The sequence below is a fragment of the Leuciscus leuciscus genome, assembly GCF_965113295.1.
Source record: "Leuciscus leuciscus genome assembly, chromosome: 2".
NCBI classification, from domain to species: Eukaryota; Metazoa; Chordata; class Actinopteri; order Cypriniformes; family Leuciscidae; genus Leuciscus; species Leuciscus leuciscus.
In genome coordinates, this window is record NC_138726.1 from 19,131,669 (window position 1) to 19,149,574 (window position 17,906).

The 17,906-nt window shown below is 40.9% G+C and overlaps 1 protein-coding gene across 1 annotated transcript in view; it reads right to left on the bottom strand.

Moving 5' to 3' along the window:
- Positions 1 to 17,906, bottom strand: part of col25a1 (collagen type XXV alpha 1 chain) — a 719,149-nt gene that overhangs the window by 199,940 nt on the left and 501,303 nt on the right. The gene's annotated exons all lie outside the window — the stretch shown is intronic.

The following is a 17,906-nucleotide window of genomic DNA, read 5'->3' on the forward strand; positions in this document are numbered from 1 at the left end:
AAAACTCTTCCACTACTTGAGAAAAGCCGTAGTCACGCGGCGATTTCACCGCCGCATACTGTGTGAAACACCCATAGGGAATCATGCCGCGCGGGATTACATTTTAAAGTATAACTGTGCGTTCACACCGGACGCGTCAAATTCGCGCCTGCCGCGTCTAGTTATACGCTTGACCACTTTGTCCATTCGCGCGTCAAAAGACGGTAGCGGTCAGAACTCTGGTGTAGGCTACTTTGGACGGAGCGGGCGGTCTGACTGACAATAGCCCACTCCTGACATCTTTTGACAGCGTATCCGCACTTAATTCTGACCACCTGTACACCTAGCTCTGAGGAGCTGTTTGGTATTGAAACCATTGTCAGTCAACAACATTCTTTTTTTGCAAGGATGTTTGAAATAGTTCGGCAGAAAATAGCCTACTTCATTTGTCAGTAGGGCAATATGATTTTCGTTTATGTTGCTTAGAAATTTGAGTGATAGGCTTTGTCCTATTTAATTTATGTTAGGCTATTTATATTTCATAATTTTTTTCTGTGGCATTTTTTTTCTCTGCTGACAGTACAATGTTAAAATAGCCTAATATTTATATTGACACGAACACAATTTTTGTATAGCATTTATTATAGGCTACTTAATCTCATTCTTGCCGTTAGAGACATTTGAATGTGAGATTATGGAAACGAGATCAAAATTTTGCGGAACCGTCAGGTCGGGAAATAAAGCGGGCGAACACCGAGTGTATTTTAAGCGGTTGCTGAATAGAACCTTGTGGGAGCGGGACAGAAAAAAAACAGTCCCGCACAGAACTCCTTAAACCTTAGGTGTGTATGTGTGTGTCCCGAATAAATAATAATACAAAAAAAAGGAATAAAGTTCAAAAGTCGGACTGTAAGCGAATGAGTATGATTGCTATTCACACCTTTATTAAAATGGCTGTAATCTGTTACCACAATAGTACTTGATCTGTTTAAAATGATTTCCTTGATATATGCCTAAGGTGTTAAATTAAAAATCAAAATTAAAATTTGTCTAATCCAGTAATTCATTTTTTCTATTTTTGATCTGAGCACAATCAGAAAATCAAAAAAACCATTGTTATTCGTTTTTTCATTTTAGTTCAGGAAATAAATAATGGAAAAACAAGTCGTTTTTCATCTTTTTATTTTTGGTTTTAATTTGAAAAAACGATTGAACGAATGATCCACGGACGGTGACGGACCCATCATATTCCGCGATTATAGGCCTATATAAAAGTATTTAATTTGTATCCATAGGCCTACTCTGTGTAGCTGGCCCGCCATCTACTGGCTAAAAAAAATATTGGCCCGCGGCCAAAGTTACTTGCCGACCCCTGGTATAGGGTCTAACATACATGTTGTTGATATAGATGATTTAACGAGTTTAACGAATTCTTCCTCTTCTATAGTAATGAATGAATAAAAATGTTCCTTAGGGACACTACAATGCACTGCCTCATGCGATACTGTAGTAGACGGTTGCATAGTTATAATTTTCTCCCTGATATTATCAATCTGTGAAGAAGTTCATAAAGTTATTACTGCTTGGAAACTTCTGGACTTGAAGCTTTATTTTTCATTAGTTTAGCCACTGTTTCAAATAAATACCTAGGGTTTTGTTTATTTTCTTCTAACAGGGTTGACAAATAAGCAGATCTAGCAGCTTTTAAGGACTCTCTGTATGTAATCGAGCTCTCTTTCCATGAAATGCTAAATACCTCCCGTTTTGTTTTCTTCCAGTTGCACTCCATTTTTCTGGCTGCTCTCTTAAGGGCCCGAGTGTGCTCGTTGGACCACGGCGTTGGACTATTTTATTGAATCTTCTTTAAGCGTAACGGAGCAACTGTGTCTAAAGTGCTGGAAAAGAGAGAGTTAAAAGTTACTGTCGCAATATCGAGTTCTTCTAAGCTATCTGGGATGCTGAGATGATGAAACTGATCAGGAAGCAGGGGCGGAGTGGCAATCGGGAGAGTCGGGACTTTTCCCGGTGGGCCGGTAGTGTTTTGAGGCCACAAGGGCCGGTCTGATAATAGTTATAGCCTACATTGCGAGTTGGCCTGATGTGCGGCCGCTTCCTGCTGGTCAAACTGTGCAGCCTCTCTGCTCAACACAGTATATAAAAGTGCTCAACCCGTTCGGCAGGTCCAACCATGTCTAGGATTTTCAAAAACATAGGGGGATCAGTGAGCGGCCCCACCCCAAATGGCATAGCCTGTCGGACCGGCCTTAGATGTAAAAAGCCGCCGAACACCTCTTTTTCCTCGTCACGTTTTGGAAGTCTAACGTCTGTATGAGTGAGTTAAATGATGGAAAGGCAAAAAAGAAAACTGAAAGGTGGGCTAGCAGGTGCTTCAGCACCCCCAAGAAAGACCAAAGCACCCCGATAGCACCCCCAAAAATAATTTCTGGAAGCAATTATATTCAGGCTGTATTCTATGGAAGCCCTGAACCGCATAAAAAAAAATAATAAAAAATAAACGTATCTTGTTATTTCGACATAAGAAGTCGTTATTTCGACATAATAAGGGGACATTCTAATCTGAATTAATCTAATTCAGAGTCTATGGGAGGAAAATGCTTAATAGAGTCTATGGGAGGAAAATGCTTAATGTGTAATTAAACGTTGCGTTCATATTCTGGGCTCATCTGATTTTTGGTACATAGCATAGCCTACTTTGTTTTGATACTTGATTTGAACAAATGCCTTTCAACTTGTGTGTGCAAAATTCCGAATTAAATGAATGTGCAGCAATTTGTACAAATAGAGAGTCTGTAGGCCTACTATAGTGTTGTAGCCATTAAATAAGCGCATTTAGTTTCATATTTGTTAAAAAATTATAATGTTAATTTTTCCATTTATGTTGATTTATGAAAAGTGAACAGCACGAGTAAGATAGGATGCGCAATCGAGAGACATGGAGTGGGTCAGACATGATTTTGACCACTTCATTAAGTTTTGTTTTGTAGAAAGCCTTTCTTTAAAGTGAATTTCGTTTTGTATAAATTGTATATTAATTTATTTATTTATTTTTATATATTTTTATTGGATACAGCGTTCAAACAATATTTGCAACATAACACAATATAAGTCTCCATTTTGTGTTTTCAGAATGAACAATTCTTCAAAACAAATCTCTTTTTGTAGTTTCATCCCATATCCCTCCCCCAACCCCGGTAGCCAGTTAGACACACACAAAAAAATAAAAAAATAAAAATCCTATTACCAGAAAAAAAAATATATGCACATACACACATACGCATATGTACACACACACATACATACACAAGACTCTTAGAGAGCAAAATCAGGAAACAAAACAAATAACAAATAAAACAAATGAGTAAGTTAGGAGGACTGAGTGAACTGTAGAGAAAAGTTAATAGTTGCAGACACCCAGGGTGCTGTGCCAGGCTGCTAGGATTCATAGATCAGCAGGAATCATGAGGGCTATGGCTCATCCCATGTGGGATGCTGGACTGAGGGTCGCGGATGTACAAAAGGAGATCGTCGGCATATAATGAGACCTTGTGGTCTGTGCCCCATCTCTGAATCCCCTTGATTCCCTCCTCTGCCTTCAAGGCAATTGAAAGTGGCTCAATAGCAGTCGCAAATAAGAGTGGAGAAAGCGGACATCCCTGTCGAGTCCCGCGGAAAAGAGGCAAGGACCCCGAGCGCTGGGTGTTAGTACAAACTGATGCGCAGGGGGAAGAGTAGAGTAACCAAATCCAAGAAATTAAACCAGCCCCAAAACCAAACTGTTGGAGGGAGGAGAACAGGTAGGCCCACTCCACCCTATCAAAAGCCTTCTCTGCGTTGAGAGATATAACAACCTCCGGTTCTGAAGGAGAATGCGGGGTGTGAATGATGCTTAGAAGTCTTCTGACATTAGCGAACGAGTGCCTCCCCCTTATAAATCCCGTCTGGTCCTCTGATATAATCGAGGACATGACCGACCTCATTTGGCGGGCTAGAGCCTTTGCAAGTATTTTAACGTCTACAGATAAGAACGAGATTGGGCGGTACGATGTACAATTCAGGGTGTCTTTGCCTTTTTTATAGATCAAAGAAATAGCAGCCTGTGTGAGGGTGGGCGGCAGGGAGCCCAGGCGGTATGAATGATTGAACATTTCTAATAATAATGGGGCCAGTTGGTCTGAGAATTTCTTATAAAATTCAACCGGGTACCCATCTGGTCCCGGGGATTTACCGTTGTTCATTAACTGTATTGCCTCTTTGATTTCTGAAAGCTGTAAAGGAGCGTTTAGCATCGCACGGTTACCGTCAGATATTTTAGGCATGGCCAATTTTTCAAAAAACTGAGACAGCTGAGCTTCATCATAGGAACATTCTGACTTATATAGCTGGGCGTAGAACTTCTTAAAAGTACCGTTGATCGTTTCTGGGTCAGATGTAAGGGAGCATGTTTCGTCTTTTATCTGTGTAATTTGATTTGAGGCCATCTTGGCCTTCAGTTGGTGGGCCAGGAGGCGACTGGCTTTATCCCCATGCTCATACATATATCCCTGCACACGAATAAGGTTTTGTTCAGCTTCCTTTGTCAAGAGGAGGTCGAGCTCAGTGTGAAGTACCATCCTCTCTTTATGCAAGTCAAGTGATTGGTTGGTAGAGAGTGAGTTGTCCAAGTCCGCGATAGCTTTTTCTAGTTCTACTCGTCGAACCTTACGAGCTCTGTTTGCATAAGATGTAAATGATATAATTTTGCCTCTAACAAAAGCCTTAAGGGTTTCCCAGAGAAGGGAAGGTGAAGTCTCATCGTTCTGATTAGTGTCAAGGAAAAGTTTAATAGTCTCTGATAGATACTTGCAAAAGTCCACCTCAGCTAACAAAAGAGGATCCAGGCGCCAAAATTTGAATCTCTTTGGCTTGTGGTCAAAATGGAGGTCCAGAGTAATAGTTGAGTGGTCCGATACCGCTATCGGTGAATACTGGATGGAGGAAATTGATGGGATAAATGCCCTGTCTACTATAAGGTAATCTATACGCGAGTATGTACGGTGCACATGGGAGAAAAAAAGAGTATTGTCTGGAAGAGGGGTATGAGAGCCTCCAGGGGTCAAAATAGCCATACCATGAAGGCAGAGAGAGTCGCTGCCATTTTCGAGAGCGGGACAGGTTTCGGATTAGATCTGTCTAGTTCCGGATCTATGACGCAGTTCATATCCCCTCCTAGCAGCAGTAAGTGAGAATTCAAGTTTGGAATAGAAGACGTTTGGAATAGAAAATGATTTCATGAAAGAATCATCGTCCCAATTGGGGGTGTTACGTGTGGGTATAACATTGAACCGTTAGTGTGTGTGATTTCTTTTGAGTTCGTAGGTGGAGTTTTGAGAAGGGATTTTTCCTGCACCGCGGAAGTGAAGTGACGTCATGGGAGTTCCTGCTATTTAAGCCGTGACGGTGTTGATGGCGTTCTCTCTCTCTCTCCGCCTCTCTCGCCTGATTGCCAGCTGGGGGTTCCTCGCCTTGTGGCGAGCTCACTCTCGCTTCGCCTCGCCATGCTGGAGCGATTATTATGATTGTTTTTCTGATTCTATTTCATTACTTAAAACCAGGTAGTGGTGTTATTTTCTTAGTACACTTTTTGTTATTTATTTAGTACAGCGAAGGTAAGCAGTTGCCCGGAAGATTCACCTGTTACAGTTATTTTCGGGAGCTAGGTAAGATCTCTCCTGGAACAATAGGGGTAGTTAAGGGTTCCTGTTTTCTTGTAGCTGCCCTACCTGTGTTATTGATTTATGATTATTGTTTGTTTATCTATTGAGGTGCTTTAATATCCTCTCATTAAAACTTATGGCGTGGTTGACGTCAGAAATGCTACCCCAATCATCTGTGATTTTTGATATGTTCGGTCCTTGTCTTTTGTGTGTTTTGAAAGAGCCAAATTAGATTAAGGGCCGTAACATATTTGGGCGCTCGTCCGAGATTGAATTTTGTGTGGCTGTGTTTGATCTTTTTGATCTGCTCACACTTTGTATTTGTTACTTGAGTAACTTTGAGTAACTTTGTAATCACAGTCGATTGGTGTGAATTTTCTCGTGTAGTGCTCGTTAATTTTTTTCCTTATAATAACCGGACGTTTAATTCTGATCATGTTTGAATTAGCGAACTTTGTTGCAAAACCGACGCAAATTGAACTGCTTCAGATAAACAGAGTAGACCTTATGAAAGTTGCTGCTCATTTTAAAGTCAGTTTTCGTAAGACTTCAACTAAATGCGAACTTCAGAAGTTGCTTATTGATTCATTGCATGAACAGGGCGTTTTTGGTGATGAGGAAAAGATGACGGATTTTCCTGAATCAGTTGAGGGTAGTTCCGAGGAGCTCGCAATGCGGATTAAGAAATTGGAGCTGCAAGCTAAAGAGCACGATATAGTTTTGTTGAGGGAGAGAGAAGAATGGGAGCGTGAGAGAGAGAGAACGAGAGATCGTGAGAGACATGAACTTGAACTGAAAAGGCTTGAAGTAGAACAAGTGTGCCGTCTCAAAGAGATAGAGTTGAGATCTCGTGAAAGGGGTGTGTCAGATACTTCTGATTTCGACGTGAGTCGTAATATTCGTATTGTTCCTCCTTTTCGAGAACAAGAGGTGGATACGTTTTTTGCTCTTTTTGAACGCGTCGCCGTTAACATGAAATGGCCGAAAACATTTTGGCCCATGTTGTTGCAGTGTGTTTTTGTGGGTAAAGCCCAGGAAGTTTTTTCCTCTTTGTCAGTTGAAGATTCTCTTGATTATGATCAAGTGAAGACATCCGTTCTCAGAGTGTATGAACTAGTCCCCGAGGCTTATCGTCAGAAATTTCGTAATTTACGGAAAACTGACGAGGCTTACGTTGAGTTTGTTCGGGAGAAAGAGTCACTGTTTGATCGTTGGTGTACTTCCATGAAAGTGAAAACTTTTGAAGAGCTTCGTGAACTGATTATTTTAGAGGAATTTAAAAACTGCTTACCAGAGCGCGTTGTAACTTATCTAAATGAGCAAAAAACTTCTAAATGTTCTGCTGCTGCTACTTTGGCGGACGAATATGTGCTTACACATAAGAATGTGTTTAGCATTGCACCGAAGTTACCATCAGCTAGTAACAGTCCTCGGTCTTCTCAGCGTAATTTTGAACGTTCTCTACCCGTTGATAAAGTGACGGTGAGTCCTGATAAGTCCGTGTTCTCACCTGTTTGTTTCTATTGTAAGAAACGTGGACACATTATTTCCGAGTGCAATGTGCTCAAAAAGAAAAAAAGTGTTCCTAAACCGGTAGGTTTATTGATGTCGTCCACGCCACAAGTGGAAGGACTTGGGTTGTTGGCTACGGAAGCTGACATGTGTAAAGATGAGGGGTATGTGCCGTTAATGATGGACGGATTTGTATCTCTGACAGGTAATGCTTTACGCAAACCAGTCAGGATACTTCGTGACACAGGGGCTGCTCAGAGTTTTATTCTGGAAGGAATACTGCCGTTGTCTGATGAGAGCTCTATTGGTTCAAGTGTTTTAGTACAGGGTTTTGAGATGGGCTTCGTGAAGGTACCTTTGCACGAGATTGAAATTGAATCTTCCCTTGTTGTTGGCCGCGTTGTTGTTGGAGTGCGACCGTGTCTTCCCGTTCGAGATGTTACATTTATTTTAGGGAATGACTTAGCGGGAGGAAAAGTTTTTGCCAGCCCTGAGGTGACTGATGTTCCTCTTCTCTGTCCTACTGCTGATGCATTAGCTCAGAAATACCCTGAGATTTTTCCCTCATGTGCTGTTACTCGCGCTATGACTCAGAGACTGAAAGATAAAAGCCTTAGTGAATCAGAAAGTGAATGTAAGTTGGATCTGAGTGATACGTTCCTTTCTAATTCTAATCCTTGTGAAGTCAAGTGTTCAGACCTTGTTGACGGTTCAGATCTTGCCGTTAATAAATTAGATGAACATTTTATGGGGCCTAATAAATTGTCTCTGTCCCGCGAGCAGCTTATTGTTGAACAGAGGAAAGATGAGAAATTGTCGTCCCTCTTTGAAGCTGTTGTTCCTGCTGAGCAACTCGAGCAAGTATCGCAAGGATACTTTGTGGAAGATGGGGTGTTGCTGAGGAAGTGGAGACCACCTACTGCATCTGCTGATGATGAGTGGCAAATCGTTAGGCAGATAATAGTTCCCTCCTCGTATCGCTCCGAAATTTTGAGTCTTGCGCATGATAGTTCATTTGCTGGTCACTTAGGAGTGAATAAAACGTACGATCGCATACTTCGGAATTTTTTTTGGCCAGGCTTGAAAACTGATGTAGCAAGTTATTGCCGAAGTTGTCACGTGTGCCAAATGACGGGAAAACCGAACCAGAATATTTCACCTGCTCCGTTACATCCAATTCCAGCTATCGGTGAACCATTTGAGCGTGTGATGATTGATTGTGTCGGTCCCTTGCCTCGCACGAAGTCGGGAAATCAATACTTGCTTACCATAATGTGAACGTCAACGCGTTTTCCAGAGGCAATTCCTCTGCGTAAAATTACTGCACCAGTGATTGTAAGATCACTTATACAATTTTTCTCATTGTTTGGTCTTCCGCGTACTATTCAGTCTGACCAAGGTACAAATTTTATGTCCCGTGTGTTCAAGCAAGCTCTGAATCAATTGCATATCCAACACTGTACGTCAAGTTGTTATCATCCAGAAAGCCAGGGAGCACTCGAAAGGTTCCACCAGACTTTAAAATCAATGCTGCGTGCGTTTTGTCTTGAATTTCAAAAAGATTGGGACGAAGGAGTGCCTATGGTAATGTTCGCAGTGAGGGAGGTAGTGCAGGAGTCGTTGGGCTTTAGTCCGGCCGAGTTAGTGTTCGGGCATACTGTCCGTGGCCCATTGAAGTTGATTAAAGATCATTGGACTAGTGATACGACTCCAAACAACATTCTTGACTATGTCTCAGAATTTCGTTTCAAGTTGCGTCGTGCATGTGAGTTGGCCAAAGAGAACTTGGAGATGTCACAGCAACGAATGAAAAAGCGTTTTGATCGTCATGCTAGACTCCGTAGCTTCGCTCCTGGTGACAAGGTGTTAGTGCTGATGCCAATGCCTGGGTCTGCATTGCAGGCTCGTTATTATGGTCCCTATCAAGTGAAAGAAAAGGTAAGTGAGCTTGACTATGTTATTTTGACACCAGACAGAAGAAAAAAAACTCGTCTATGTCACATTAACATGCTTAAACCGTATTTCGAGAGACCGCCAGATTTGTCTGGACGGAACTCGGCTGTGTTAACTGTTTCACTCACAGACTTTACGGTGACCGGAGCACAGGCGCTGTCCAGTGCTGATGTACCTGAAATTGAAGTGCTGTCTAGACCTGAAGCCTTGATCCGCCCATTGTGTTCTGTTGTATCGGACAGCGGTGATGATTCCACTTTCGAGGAGGATGTAGAGTTTCCTTCCACAGAACTGGTGGCGGGAAGATTGAAAAATTCTGAGATGATCCGAACCTTAGACTCGCATCTTTCCCATTTGACCGTTGCTGAACGAGCTGACGTAACTAATATTATTCGGACGTACAGTAATTTGTTCTCTGATGTTCCATCTCGTACTTCGTTAATAGAGCATGACATCGATGTTGGTGACTCGTTGCCTATTAAACAGCACGCATATCGGGTAAGTCCTGAAAAGAGAATTCTGTTGCAAAATGAGGTGGCTTTCATGCTTGAAAATGACATCGCAGAGCAAAGCTTTAGTCCTTGGAGCTCACCTTGTTTGCTGGTTAAAAAGACTGACAGTACATTTCGTTTTTGTACTGACTTTAGACGCGTTAATGCTGTGACCAAACCAGATAGTTATCCATTGCCTCGTATGGAAGATTGCGTGGATCATGTTGGAAATGCTGCGTTCGTTACGAAAATCGATCTGCTTAAAGGATACTGGCAGGTGCCCTTGTCAGATCGCGCAAAAGAAATCAGTGCGTTCGTGACACCAGATCATTTCCTCCATTATAATGTAATGGCTTTCGGTTTACGAAATGCCCCGGCAACCTTTCAGAGATTAGTTAATCGTGTCATCGAAGGCATGCATAACGTTGAAGCGTATTTGGATGACTTGGTCATTTACAGCGCGTCTTGGTCAGAACATGTGGAACAACTCAATGCGTTGTTCAGTCGTTTGTCTCGAGCTAACCTTACGGTTAATTTAGCGAAGTGCGAATTCGGTCGAGCAACGGTCATTTATTTGGGAAAGATTGTTGGTGGCGGTCAGGTTAGACCTGTTGAGTCTAAGGTCGAGTCTATCACTCATTTCCCCGTGCCCAACACACGTCGTGAGCTCCGTCGATTTTTGGGTATGGTAGGGTACTACAGGAATTTTTGTAAGAACTTTTCTGTTGTTGCTTCGCCCTTAACCGACCTTCTTAGTCCTAAGGTTCAATTTAAATGGTCTGAGATTTGCCAATCGAGTTTCGAGAAAATCAAAGCACTTCTAGTCAATTCTCCTATTTTGTCCGCTCCCGATTTTTCTACTCCGTTTCTTCTTGCTGTTGATGCAAGTGACACCGGTGCAGGAGCTGTTCTCCTTCAACTAGACCCGGCTGGTGTTGAGCATCCCGTTTGCTATTTTTCACGTAAATTTAATAAACATCAGCGAGGTTACTCCACTATTGAGAAGGAGGCGCTCGCCCTTGTCCTTGCCATTCAACATTTTGATGTTTATATCGGTTCTGTTTCGCACCCACTGATTGTTTACACGGATCACAATCCTCTGATTTTCATCAATCGAATGAAAAATAATAATCAACGTCTGATGCGTTGGAGTTTGTTTTTACAGACGTTTGAGCTGGACATTCGTCACATTCGGGGTAAGGATAACGTGATTGCTGACGCTTTATCTCGTATTTGAATTAATTGTAGTTTACTCTGAGGTAAGATCCTTTCATTCCTACAGTTAATCATTTAAGGGTGAGGGTGTTACGTGTGGTATAATATTGAACCGTTAGTGTGTGTGATTTCTTTTGAGTTCGTAGGTGGAATTTTGAGAAGGGATTTTTCCTGCACCGCGGAAGTGAAGTGACGTCATGGGAGTTCCTGCTATTTAAGCCGTGACGGTGTTGATGGCGTTCTCTCTCTCTCTCCGCCTCTCTCGCCTGATTGCCAGCTGGGGGTTCCTCGCCTTGTGGCGAGCTCACTCTCGCTTCGCCTCGCCATGCTGGAGCGATTATTATGATTGTTTTTCTGATTCTATTTCATTACTTAAAACCAGGTAGTGGTGTTATTTTCTTAGTACACTTTTTGTTATTTATTTAGTACAGCGAAGGTAAGCAGTTGCCCGGAAGATTCACCTGTTACAGTTATTTCCGGGAGCTAGGTAAGATCTCTCCTGGAACAATAGGGGTAGTTAAGGGTTCCTGTTTTCTTGTAGCTGCCCTACCTGTGTTATTGATTTATGATTATTGTTTGTTTATCTATTGAGGTGCTTTAATATCCTCTCATTAAAACTTATGGCGTGGTTGACGTCAGAAATGCTACCCCAATCGTCTGTGATTTTTTATATGTTCGGTCCTTGTCTTTTGTGTGTTTTGAAAGAGCCAAATTAGATTAAGGGCCGTAACAGGGGGCATAAACAGATGCTAAGATAACTGGTTTTTGGTAAAGTGTGCCAGAGACAATAACATAACGGCCATTCGAATCTGTAATTATAGTATCAGGTACAAAGTCAGTCCTAGATCTTATCAATATTGCTGTACCCCTCATTTTCAAATTGAATTTAGAGTGAAAAATCTGTCCGATCCAGGGCCTGTTCAATTTCCGGTGATCAGAATCACACAAGTGAGTCTCCTGCAAAAGCATTATATCGGCGTTCAAGTCTTTAACATGCGTCATGATCTTAGTACGTTTCACCGGAGCGTTCAACCCGCCAGTATTTAGTGATAAAATCCTCACTGCCTGCCCACCATTTGCCCCCATTTTAGTCACTCCAGCCATAGCGCAGGAAATAATTGCAATGTATCAGAGGCATCCTAGGATGTGAGCAGCGAAAATAAAGAAAAAAAAGAATTAGCTGTGCAAAAACAACATACTTTACTATGAAACAAATAATTGTAACAGTCCTCTCAAAAAATAAACATATAAACAAAGGTTTCCCAACATGAAAAACACTGGCTCTCCCACCTCGCTTCATTCCTCCCATCCAGATCAATGACCAGAAAAATCTAGGTCCCCCCCTTGACCCACCCAACCTCTTCTCCCCGCCCACATCATCCCTTCCATACTTACCCTACCCATCAGCACTTCCCTTTCCATATCAAGTCTCCTTTCCTTTTTATCTCAAAACCCACATCTCTGTTTAAAACCCCAATAACCAAAATAAGAGATAAAAATAAAAAGTCAACCATACATAGTGTACACAACATTATGCTATATCAGCAAGTGGCAGAGTATGCTCCAGGAATATCCCGTAGCTGTGTGGACATATATATATATACAAATACCATTATAAGACTACGAAGTCAGAGAAATTGAAAGGGGCCTGGAGCATGGGAAAATCTTTGTTAACTGGCGCCTTGTTACACAGTAGAGGATCCAAAAGTAAACTTATGAACTCGTCCAAAAATGAATATAAAAATCCAAATAAAGTGATTCTGCAGAGTATGGTGCAGGTAGCTAAACTATGATACCTGTAATATGATTTAAGATTGTAAACATTAGCCCACAGCCAAAAAAAACAAACAAAAAAAAAACAAACCAGCAGCAGAACAAAACCAAGAACATCAACCCAACACCATTAAAAAAAAAAAAGAAAAAAAAAAAGGCACACTTAACACCATAAAGTGTCCGAGTGCACAGACTCAGTTTACTGTGTCTTTAGCCCAGCATCTTCAATGTTTTGCCCCTCCAAAGTTACGAAGTGTCATCCAATGGGCCACAGACCTTTAGCCTGTAAATTAGCTGCCATTTAGCTCAAAAACTAGTTCAAAGTAGATCTGCTCCGGGAAAAAGCTAGTCAACACAGCTAGTGCAGCCAGCCGTCAGCCCAGCTGAAGTCAGTTTATCAGTCAGCCTCCATGTCTGGTCTCTGCTGGTAGTTAGCCGCAAAGGTCGCGGCCTCCTCGGGCGAAGCTAGCTTCTTCTTAGCTCCGTTGGGTTGTGTAATCTGCAAGCGGGCCGGGAATAGGAGAGCCGGTCTGAGGCCCAGATTATATAGTGTTGACATGGCGTCACGGTACTTAGCACGTTGCTCAAGAACCTCCGGTGTGTAATCTTCATAAATGTGCACCGGCGACCCTCGGTATTGAAGATCGCCTCGTCTCTTGCGGGCCTCCCGTACAATCATCTCTTTTATCTGGTACCGATGGAGACGAATAATTACCGGCCGCGGCCGCGACCCCGGTTGTGGCTTAGCAGTCAGCGCCCGGTGTGCTCGGTCCAGTTCAGGCGGTGATGAGAGGGTCTGTTGGCCGAGCAATTCGACGAGGAGGTCTGCAAAAAAGGTTGTAGGCCGCGGACCTTCAATAGATTATCCAATAGAGCCCGATTATCCTGATGTTATTCCTGCGGCTGTGGCTTTCGAGATCTGATGTCTTCGCCCTCAGCCTAGCGTTACTCTCGGCTAGTGCCGCACACCTGTCCTCCAGAGCCTGAATCCGCTGGTCCTGCAGTTCAACTCCGGACTCCAAAGAGTCAATCCGTTGACCGTCTTCCGTCACCACAGCCTGTGTGCAGTCTAATTTCGCTTCTAAAGCCGCGAAAGTGGTTTTGAAATCGGTGGAGATGCTAGCTCTGTGGTCTTCCAGTAAGCTAGCGATGCTAGCTACGCAGGTATTATTGCATGCGGCTGAGGCTTCTCCTTCGGTGCTCCTTTTCACATTTTCCCCGGATTTCGACATCGTGCTAGCTTATATTAAGTTAATGAAGTACACTATGTTGTTTCAGACTATTGGGGTTGATAAAAAAGTAAACTTTCAAAATAAAGTTGTGGGAACACGAGACCACCCTGGCGTTCACATGTTCACCTAACCGGAAGTCTGTATATTAATTTTAATCAATTTTTCATCAACCAATTGCCTGGATTTAATAAATAAGAAGCAAATATAACACACAATATAATCATGGAGGCGCCCGCGCGGCCACTTGCATTGCACGTTAACTGGAGCGCATCTCATCCTAAATTAACGAAACTCAGCGTATGCCTCACACAGACATGAGAAATACATCAAATACACAGAGCTTGAAATGTCTTTAAACGAAATAATTCAAAACGAAAAGAAAAAGGCTACTCTCTGATTATGTAATCCACTATGTGCATTTCTCTCTATAGGCACGTTCACTACGAATATGCCGATCGTCAACTTCATCTTTGCAGCCGAGTCGACACTCGACACTGTCAGAAAACACTAATTTATTAATAAAAATCAATGCATGGGTCACCAGATTTACAAATGCACATCTTGCTTGTTGCACGCACACATATTATGTCGAAATAACGAGATATTATGTTGAAATAACCTTATTATTAATAATACATCTTTTAGAATAGGCCTATTTGATTGAATGCTGAATGTTGCGCTTGTTCAATTTAATAAAATTAAAACTTTAACTGTGATCATTAAAATAATTGAATATGAAATATTTAGTGGCCAAGTTTTGCTCAATTATTAGTATTAGTAAGCTTGTGAAATTTGAAAGTAGCTGTGGTAAATATGAGACAAATGAATAGTTTACTATCGAGTGACTCTTGAATTTGTCCTTCAGTGGTTGGCAGATTTCCTAGTTTTAAAACGAGTAACTTCCCTTGGCTGCTGCTGCTATGTTAAGTGTTGTAGCACAAAACAGATGGTTAGTTTCTACTAGTTGATTAAATTACTGGATTCCAATCAACAAACACAAACCCTGTTGTCCCTGGACTTTGAAGCCGAGCAAATGGCATTTAAACATCTGCATAATCAGAGATTACCGATCTAAGAACACAGATCTCTCCTTCCTGGGTAAACAAAAACCATTCTGTTTTACTGCTCTGCTGGGAGCGCCTGACCAACGAGGCGCCACGCCGTCGGGCGATCTCGCAAACCCCCCCCGGATTTCTTAACACTGATTAACACTTCAAAACAATAAAACAGTGTCTGACCAGATGTCAAAACATGTGCCCACTGTTAACCTCATCAGCTCAAGAGAATACGCACACACATACGCACACACATACAAACTTCCCCTGAGTCAGAGTGACAAAAGTTCACGGCGCAGTTTGAACTTTCCGTGACTTCATGACTCTACGCACACACATATACATACACACTCAAGGACTGCATCTATTCCCTGACCACGTGATCCCCATACCCTAATTACTATAACTATAAGCTTTATTGGTATTTAATCAATTTGATGTGCATGTAATCACGAAGAATCATGTATCTTCTGTTAATAGCTCGCAGAATGCAGAGGACCCGCCTTCTTACTACAAACTCCAACAGGAGTTTTCTTCATTTTTGCTTTCTAATTTCGTTTTTACCCTAAGTCTTTCTTTTCTTGATAATCTACCTCAGTTTGATACTTTACTTAAATACCAACTTAAGGCTAAAGTATCTTTTGGACAAAGTTCGCGTACGCTCTGCAGCGAGTTACCATCACCTCAACTCCGCCCTGAAGACTCTGCGAACACGTGGCTTCACGCATCCGTTCCACACAGAAGCACAAAGGTGGCCAGATCCAAGTAAAGTAACGTACATTCTTAAATTCGCAATCTGGAAAGAACTGCTGTGTTAAGATTGCCTAGATATTACTAAAGCCTTTGGGGTCTCATTTGTGAAACAACTGTTTGAACTGTTTATGTCCTGAGGAAAATCTCTCTCTCTCACTCACTTACACTCTCTCTCTCTCTCTCTCTCTCTCTCTCTCTCTCAATCTCTCTCTTTCTCTCTCCAATATTTCTTATTGCGATCGTTTGTATTGTTGTTCGTTTTTCTATGCATATTTACTCCTGCGTGTTTTGATTAGTACATGTAATCTTAGTTGTTTTATATTAAATTCCATAATCTTTTGAGTTGAAATTTGTCTCAATGTTCCATTACTGAAGTCCCTGAAAATTGATCTAAGCTACAGCTCTACCTTATTTTACTATCACAATCTGTAAATTGTCTAGAACACGAAAATATCGTCTCTTGTGGCCACAGAGGAGTATTTGTCAGTGTTATAGGCCGTATAAGTTTCTGTTCAGAGGTTGTACATACTGGCCGCCGGACGGACAGTTTGTGTGATAACCGAAAATTAACTTCTACCTAAATTTCCCCTGATTAAAGATATAATTTTACCTACCTATATTAACGATTAATATGAGTAATCCTGTTAATTGTTGATATAAGGTGAGGTTTGACCTATTCCCTATTTGGGATAATTTAATTTGTGTATGCGATGTTAATATTCATCATATTCTGAATATTCCCCTCATTTGACTATTAATTCCCCATAACAAAGTCATTTTCGCTACAGTGTATACGGATTATGTTAACACTAGCAGAAGCTAACGAGCAAGGTGTCGTGACACCGTGAAAATTGACCCTTTTCAACAGGGTGATGATGTTTGAACGGTCATCATCAGCATAAATCCTGGAAAGTTTTTTATAGGCTATTTTCAATTTTAAAAAATATGTATTTACATTTATAACACTATACTTTATACTATATTACCTTTTTATAAAATTACAAAAAAAAACTAGTTAATGCTGCTGTAAGGGTTTCACAGCGTCTGTGGGAGTGATGACAAATTGACATATTTTTCTCTCTTCTGAGTTCTGACTGCCGTTATCCATCTCTCGCAATTTTTTTTCCTCTTTTTGAAAGTCGTGAAAAAACTATAGAGGAGTTTTTCTTTTGCTATTTGAGCAAATGGGAACAAAAAAATAAAAAATAATATTCTCTCATTCACCGCTATATTTTTTAGCAATTTTTATTTATTTTTTTACCACCGAGGGCCGGTGGTCTATGAAATTTCCCGGTAGATTTTTTGGTCTCACTCCGCCCCTGTCAGGAAGATTATTAATAAAGCAATCTTTAGTGGCAGAAATTATAGTTGGGTAACACTTTATAATAACGTTCAGTTGTAAGTCATTAATAAGTGGTTAGTTAATGATGAACTAATCATTTACAAAACATTCATAAATGATTAGCAAGTGATATACTAACCTTTTATATATGTTTTGTAAATTTCGTTACAAGTCATTTACAAGTGATTAGTAAATGATTAACTAATCATTTATGGAACATGACTATGCATTCATAAATGATTAATAAGTGATATGTCGATTTTTTTATGTATGTTTTGTAGATTCAGTTATAAGTCATTTACAATTGATTAGTTAATGATTAACTAATCATTTACAAAACATGACTATGCGTTTCATAAATGTTTAATAAATTATGTTAATTTTTTTTATGTTTTGCTCACATCAGGTGCACAGTGGTTAAAGACTCCATGTGTTTCAGAGAAGACAGCTGTCTATACCCTCACCAGTCAGCACTTACACTGCAGTACACACTACAGTGTTCAACACCTGTTATAGATGTCTAAACTAATGAATAAATCATTTACAACACTTGCTGTGTCCCCTAATCTAAAGTGTAAACTATTCATCACTTGTAAATGTAGATTACCACTTCAAGAATCAAAAAGGCATAAGATCTACGAATGTTATTTACGAATGTATATGTAACACATTTACAAGTGATGAATAGTTTACACTTTAGATTAGGGGATGCAGAAAGTGTTGTAAATGATTTATATAACACTTTCTGCATCCCCTAATCTAAAGTGTAACCTATTCATCACTTGTAAATGTGTTACACTAGCTGTTAAAAATTATCTGTACGTGTATTCAAGGTATTTACAACACTTTCTGCACCCTCTAATTGCTACATACATACAAAAAAATTA